Source organism: Crocodylus siamensis, chromosome 1 (genome assembly GCF_052110815.1).
Source record: "Crocodylus siamensis isolate JL-2025a chromosome 1, ASM5211081v1, whole genome shotgun sequence".
Classification (NCBI taxonomy): Eukaryota; Metazoa; Chordata; order Crocodylia; family Crocodylidae; genus Crocodylus; species Crocodylus siamensis.
In genome coordinates, this window is record NC_143395.1 from 76,324,811 (window position 1) to 76,332,715 (window position 7,905).

Here is a 7,905-nt window from a genome sequence, read left to right on the forward strand (position 1 = left end):
ATGGACTGCTGAGGCCAGGCAGTGGTGGGAGTGGCAGGAAGTGTTCCAGGGGCAGAGCATGGCCATGATCCACCATGCCATCAAGCAGTCCAGGGCAAGCTGCCATGTGGCTGGCCAAGAATAATGCTTTGGCCCGTGCCGACTTCTCTGCTATTACTGGGCAGGCAACACCTGTGAAGGCTGCTCACACCTGTGGAGGCTGTTGGGAAGTGGCCTCATGTCTATGCTGAACCTGAAAACTGAGGAAATACTGGGTGCTCTATATGTCACCCCAGAGTACCATGGACCACCAGGGCAATCTGCGGGGCTCTGGGGACACATGTTCCTGCTCAGCTATCAATTACCATGGGTCTCACCTGGGTTGCAAGGAACTGTTCACACACCTGAACCATGTCCATGCTGCAGCTTACCCCTTCCCTTAGCAGTGGTGAGCAATTCAGGGCCTCATCCCTCAGCAGCATTCATCATCATCAACTAGGAATGTGTACCCTGAAATCCCAAGGTAACCACTCCAACTTTTCCCAAGCAAAGGCAAATATCCTGGTCAATGCCACAGTATAGCATGGACCCTGTCCTTCACCGAGGGTTCTGGTAGCTGGGAATAAGTCCAATACCTGTTTCCCTCTGAGGGCAGCAGTAATGTTCCCTGCCTCTTGGGAGCAGTTTTCAAGGCACAGGTGACCTTCAACCCTTGCCACTCCAGGCCCAGAATCACCAGGGCTCGTTGTCAGTTAAAGAGGTGACTGATAGGCCTTTCTGGCACAGGCATAGCTGTGCCCGGGGAAATAGGTACTTTGTTTCCTGTTGTTAGGGGGTGAAGGTATTTTATTGTTTTATGTTAATTCTGCTTTGTGCTTTAAATAAGTGTCACTGTTAAATAAATACCACTTTCAAATGAGATCTATAATCCTCCTTACTTGTCTGGAGAGGGGAAAAAATACCTGCCTTTGTCTCACATCTCCTACAGCAACCATCCCACCAACCACCCCTTCCTTAAGAGGGAAGACCAATACTTTTCACATCTGGCCCATCTACTGGACTCTACTCCAAGCTGGGAGCACTCCTCTCCTCTACTCCTCCAGGAAGTGCACATAGAATATAACCCAGAGGTGGGCAACTGTTTTGGGCAGAAGGCCACTTACCCAGTTTTGGCAAGCTACCGAGGGCCGCATGGGTAGCTCCGCCCATTGACAGGTGCCCCTCCCTGGGACCAGCACCGGTGAGACCCAAAGCAGGATACAGGCTGGTAGGGGTCTGTGGAGCTGAGCTGGGCTGCACCAGCAGGGAGAGGGGGGAGCTGAATTGGCTCCATAGAGTACCTGTTGGCCAGGACCCTGTACTCCTGCTGCCCTGCTCTGGGCCCTGCTGGTGCTGGCCCCAGGACACCAGTGTGGGCCCTGTGCTGCTGCGCCTGCTCACTCCCACTACCCCCCCAGCCTTGCAGTACAGGCTGGGGGGCCAGCACACAGCCCCAACCCCCTGCTCATCAGCGGGGAAGGAGCTAGTGCGAATTGCAGGGAAAAAAGCCCCTTCCCTGCCCCATGGCTGGTGCTCCCTGCTGCAGCTGCTCGCAGCCCATGTGTGGCTGTCCTGAGCAGGCACAGGCATCCCCACGTGGAATGCAAGTGGCTACAGCACAGGGTGCCAACCACAGGGTGGGGGAGGGGCTGCTTTTCCCCCTTGTGCTCAGCACCAACTTATAACCCCCCCTCCCACAGCCAACCTGGGCCCTTGTGTCACAAATTCTGGGTGGGCAGCAGCAGCAAATGCGCAACAAGTGAGGGGGAGCTGGGGAGGGGCCACAGCTGCTGCCACCACAGCACAACCCTGACAGGCAAGCCTGGAGCTGGTGCAGGGCCGGGTTACAAGCTGGTGCTGGATGTGGGAGAAAAGTGGCCCCTCCCCCACCCTGTGTTGCAGTCACTTGCATCCCATGTGGGGCTGCCTGTGCCTACTCAGGACAGCCCTGCACAGGCTACAAGTAGCTGCAGCAGTGAGCACCAGCCACAGGGGAGGTGAGGGACAGCTTTTTCCCTCACACTCAGCACTAACTTGTCCCCTGCCCTCCCCCCCACCCCTTATGTGAGGTTCCTGGGCTGGTCTATCCATGCAGTCCCAGGCCAGAAGCCCTTCCTGGCACTTCTGGCTAATAGGGTGGTGCCGGGTGATCCCTGATGTTGCAGGAGCTTGCCAAGGATTCCCCTGCACTTGGTTCCTGTCTCCCCCCCAGGAACCAAGGACAGCTAAAATTTTAAATTTTCAAAAAAATTTTAGAAGCCCTCCAGTCTGGATAAAATGGCCTCGGGGGCCAGGGCCGTATTTTGTCAGTTTTGGAACACAGTTTGGCAAAACTGTTCACAACTTCATGCAGACTGACATGCAGTATGACCCATGGTGCCATCTGCTGCTGGACCACCAAACTGACTGCCAGCAGCACCAGTTCATCTACCATGATGTGCAAACCCCAAAATGGTTGGTTGGCCGGCCATGGATTAGAAGATGTCAGGGTTGGTGAGCTTCCACATTGAGATGGCCATGATTAATAGCTTTCTGCTTGAAGTGAGTGGCCAGCTCAGCACAGATCTCCATAAAAAGGTGGTCCAGGGCAAGGGGGAGTTTTTCCACCATTGCTTGTTGTCTCATGCAGCCAGGACAATCTGCCTTCACCAGTTGCTGCTCATCACCTTGGCCCAGAAATATGTTCCAAGATTTAGAGGACTCCCAGAGTGGCAGAGATGTTTTGTACTTTATGGCCAGCACCTCTTTGGAGAAGTTGATGGTGGAGCTGGTGGTGACAGAAAGCTGGGCATAGCTACACTTCTGCATTTCTATGGAGCCATATCCCAGGCAAGATACATATCCTCAGTCATTTTGTAGATCTTCCTGCCTGAGATGCTGATGGCAACTTTGCTGCTTAGCCTGGACTACAACTTCCTGAAACTGGATGACAATAGCCTATAGGGCAAGGATCATATACAGAACTATTTGGGCAGCACCAAGGACCAAGTACAGGTAGCTCCATACCAGCAGTAGCAGCAGCAAGTGTCATGGTGGGGGGAAAGAGATGGGGAGTAACTGAAATGATGAGTGTGTTCACAGATGAGTCCAATCCATTCCCACACAGACAGACAGTGGGCATCATCTACAACCCTTGGAAACTCATGACATTAGTCTCCCATTAGGCATGCTGAGATGCAAGTTTTTGCCGGGCACCTGATGGCTGAGGAGCAGCAATGTAGTGCAGTGACTTTGGCAGGGTAACATCGTATGCTACTGTGCTGGGACTTTTGTGGTTTGACACAAGCAGAAGCAATCTTACCCACAAAAAAATGCAGCATCTGTTAGAAACCTGAAAGAGCTATAATCCAGTCATGTGTGGGTAAGTATATGAAAGGTACATCTAGTGTCACAGAGCCTTTGTCAGCAAGCAGATTAATTTGTCTCACTATACTGATTCTATAGCTTAGATGTTCTTTTAGCTCACCAGAAAAAAAAATTAAAAATATCTTTCTTCCTCTATGATAAATTTCTCTTTATCCAAGTGGTCATTTGAGGATGGTAAGCAAATTGAGCTTGTTGTATCATCTGCCAATAGTTAAGAGGATTTTATCTGAATTGTAAATATCTACAAGCAATATATTATAATGGTCAAATAATAGCTAGCTACCTGCTGAGTTTTAAAAATGTTCATAACAGCTTTTACTAGTATCATCTTTATAGTTTTAAATAGCTACCTAAATCTTAAAATAGTTTTAGATATTATTTAACATTCCATGGTCTACCTAAAATGATAACATGGTGTTAAAGCAGAGAAGGTGGCATATCACAAGGCTTGTCCAACACGTTAGAACAGATATAGACCAAACAAATTGGGAAGCTTGGCCTCTTTAAACTGATGGAGGCTTCCAAATCACAGGACCTGGTTCTCATGAGGGACTTTAATTATCAAGATATCCTCTGGGAGGGAAACACAGCAGTGCACAGGTAGTCCAGTAAATTCCTGAAGTGTGCTGGACATAACATTTTGGGAAAGGTGGTAGAGAGACCAGCTAAGGGGGAAGCTTAGCTTGCTGCTCAACAACAGGGAGGAATTACTGAAGGTGGAATGTAATTATGGGGACAGTGACCACAAAATGATAAAGTTTGACATCTTAAGAGAGGAAAAGGAGGACAGCAGCAGAATAAGGAGACTGGATTTCAGAAAAAAAAAAAAAAAGATTCAGAACTCAGGAGGCTGATAGGCACCATCCTTTGAGAGGGAAGGGGAAGTCTTAGGGGGGGAAAAAAAAAGAGTCCAAGAGAGCTGGGTATACTTTAAGGAGTCTGTACTAAGAGTACAGGAGCAACATCATTGGGATAACGGAGACCTGGTGGGACTCCACCCATGACTGGACCACGGGTATAGAGGGCTATACCCTGTACAGGAGGGATCGTGTTGACAAAAGGGGCGGGGGTGTAGCTCTCTATGTGAAGGAAACCTACATGTCCCTGCAAGCTGACATTGGCGACCGGCATGGACAGCTAGAGACCCTCTGGGTAAAAATTCGTGGGAAAAACGGCACAGGGGACACAACGGTGGGAGTCTACTACAGACCTCCCACTCAAAGTCCTGAGCTTGACCAGGAGTTCGCCCGGGAACTGACTGAGGCCGCTTGCTCCAGGACCTTGGTTGTCATGGGTAACTTCAATTACCCGGACATCTCCTGGGAACACCACTCAGCAAAATCCGAGCGGTCGCAAAGCTCTCTCTCGTGCGTGGATGACCTCTACCTGACTCAAGAAGTCTATGGGCCAACGAGAGGCAAAGCGCTGCTAGACCTAGTACTGGCTACAGGGGACGACCTAAATCGGCGACCTAGTGATCGATGGGAAGCTGGGTGACAGCGACCACGAGCTGATCACCTTCACCATCCGCTGTAAAGCTGGCAAGTCAGTCAGCAACGCAGAAGTCCTTGACTTCAGAAAAGCCGGCTTTGACAAGCTCAAGAGGCTTGTCGGTCAGGCCCTCAGGGACCGTGACCCCAGGGAGATGGGAGTTCAAGAAGAGTGGTTGCTTCTCAAGGAAGCGATCCTCAATCCACAAGCTAAATCTATTCCAACACAGAGGAAAGGCAGCAAGAAGGCACAGCAGCCCTCTTGGCTCTCCAGGGACCTAGCGGACCTCCTACGGCTAAAAAGGAAAGCCTACAAAGGATGGAGGACGGGATTCACCTCCAAGGAGGATTATTCTGCACTGGTCCGGTCCTGCAGGGAGCAAACCAGGAAAGCCAAGGCTGCAACTGAACTCCAACTAGCTTCAAGCATCAAGGACAACAAAAAGTCTTTTTCAGATATGTGGGGAGCCGGACGAAAAGCAAGGGCAATGTTGGACCCCTGCTAAACCAGATGGGGCAACTGACAACTGACGCCCAGGAAAAAGCCAACCTATTAAATAGGTACTTTGCGTCGGTCTTTCATCAGTCCCATGGGACGCCCATGCCTGCTATGGGACAGGGAGATCCGGGTGATGGGGATCCCCTACCCTCCATCAATGCTGACCTCGTGAAGGAATACCTTGAGAAGCTGGATACCTTCAAGTCAGCCGGCCCCGACACTCTGCACCCCAGGGTACTCAAGGAGCTGGCGAGCGTCATAGCCCAACCCCTGGCACGGATATTTGAAAACTCCTGGCACTCTGGTGTAGTGCCCAAAGACTGGAAGAAGGCCAATGTGGTGCCGATCTTCAAGAAAGGGAGGAGAGTGGATCCGGCTAACTACAGGCCCATTAGCCTGACTTCTATCCTGGGGAAGATCTTAGAAAAGTTTATTAAGGAGGCCATCCTTGATGGACTGGCCCACGCTAACATTCTAAGGGATAGCCAGCACGGGTAGGTCTTGTTTGACCAATCTCATTTCCTTCTATGACCAGGTGACCTATCACCTGGACAAGGGAGAAGAGATTGATGTCATAGTTTCATAGTTTGTAGGGTCGGAAGGGACCTGAGCAGATCATCTAGTCCGACCCCCTGCCATGGCAGGAAAGAATACTGGGGTCAAATGACCCCAGCAAGATGTTCATCTAACCTCCTCTTAAACACCCCCAGGGTAGGAGCCTGCACCACTTCTCTTGGAAGCTGGTCCCAGACCCTAGCCGCCCTGACTGTGAAGTAGCGCCTCCTGATATCTAACCTAAACCTACCCTCTGCCAGCTTGTGACCGTTATTCCTGGTCACTCCTGGCAGTGCTCGGGGAAACAGTGACTTCCCCAATGCCTGCTGATCCCCCCTGACTAGTTTATAACAGGCCACAAGATCCCCCCTCAGCCTTCTCTTTTGGAGGCTGAACAGGTTCAGGTCCTGTAACCTGTCCTCATAGGGCCTGCCCTGTTGTCCCCTGATCAGACGAGTGGCCCTCCTCTGGCCCCTCTCCATGCTGTCGACATCCCTCCTATAAGTGTGGTGCCCAGAACTGGATGCAATACTCCAGCTGCGGCCTGACCAGTGCCGCATAGAGGGGGCGGATCACCTCCTTGGACCTGCTCGAGATGCATCTGTGGATGCATGCCAAGGTGCGGTTGGCCTTCCTAACTGCCTCTCCACACTGCCGGCCCATGTTCATCTTGGAGTCAATGATGACCCCCAGATCCCTTTCCGCCTCCGTGCTGACAAGAGGGGAGTTCCCTAACCTGTAGGTATGGTGCCAGTTGTTCCTCCCGAGGTTCATCACCTTCCACTTGTCTGTGTGGAATCCCATCCTATTCTCATCCGCCCACCCTTGCAACCTGTCTAGGTCTGATTGTAGCCTGTTGCATCCTTCCAGTGTGCCCACATCCCCCTACATCTTAGTGTCATCAGCAAATTTGAACAGGGTGCTTTTTACCCCCTCATCCAAATCGCTGATGAAGATGTTGAACAGTGCGGGCCCAAGGACCAAGCCCTGCGGAACCCCACTGCCCACGTCCTTTCAGGTTGAGAAGGACCCATCTACTACCACCCTCTGGGTGCGGCCCTCCAGCCAGTTGGTGACCCATTTGACTGTGTGGGTGTCTATACCACCGTCCCCCAGTTTCTTAATGAGAACAGGGTGAGAGACAGTGTCAAAAGCCTTCCGGAAGTCCAGGAAGACTATATCCACTGCTACCCCTGTGTCTAACGATCTGGTGATTTGATCGTAAAAGGCCACCAGGTTGGTCTGACAGGACCTGCCACTGATGAACCCATGTTGCTTGCCCCTAAGCATGCAGTCTCCTGCTGGCCCCTCCTGGAGGAGTGCCAGCATAATTTTCTCGAACAGCTTGCCTAGGATCGAGGTGAGACTAACCGGCCTATAGTTTCCCGGGTCCTCCTTCCTGCCTTTTTTGAAGATGGGGACCACGTTGGCCCTCTTCCAGTCCTCTGGTACCTCACCAGAGCACCACGAGTGCTCGTAAAGTTGTGCCAGGGGACTTGCAATGACCTCAGCCAGTTCCTTTAGAACTCTAGGGTGGAGATCATCCGGGCCGGCTGACTTGAATATGCCCAACCCCTCCAGATGCTCCCTAACTAAATCCTCGCTAACCCGTGGTCCAGGTGTGCCTCCCCCGGGGCCCGAGGGGGGCCCAGCAGGGAGGTGGATGTTCTGGTCCCTACTTAGGAAGACGGAGACAAAGAAATCGTTAAACATGTTAGCTTTGCAATCTGGTGTGACGACCAAGTTACCCATGTCGTCCTGCAAGGGCCCCACATTACCCGGGACCTTCTTTTTACCCGCTATGTATTTAAAAAAGGACTTCTTATTGTCCTTAATCTGGGAAGCTAGTCCCAGTTCCATCTCTGCCTTGGCCTTCCTAACTGCCCCCCTACATCCCCGAGCAACTACAGAATAGTCCTCCCTGGTGATGACCCCTTATTTCCACTGGCTATAAGCCTCCTTTTTAGCAAGGAGACA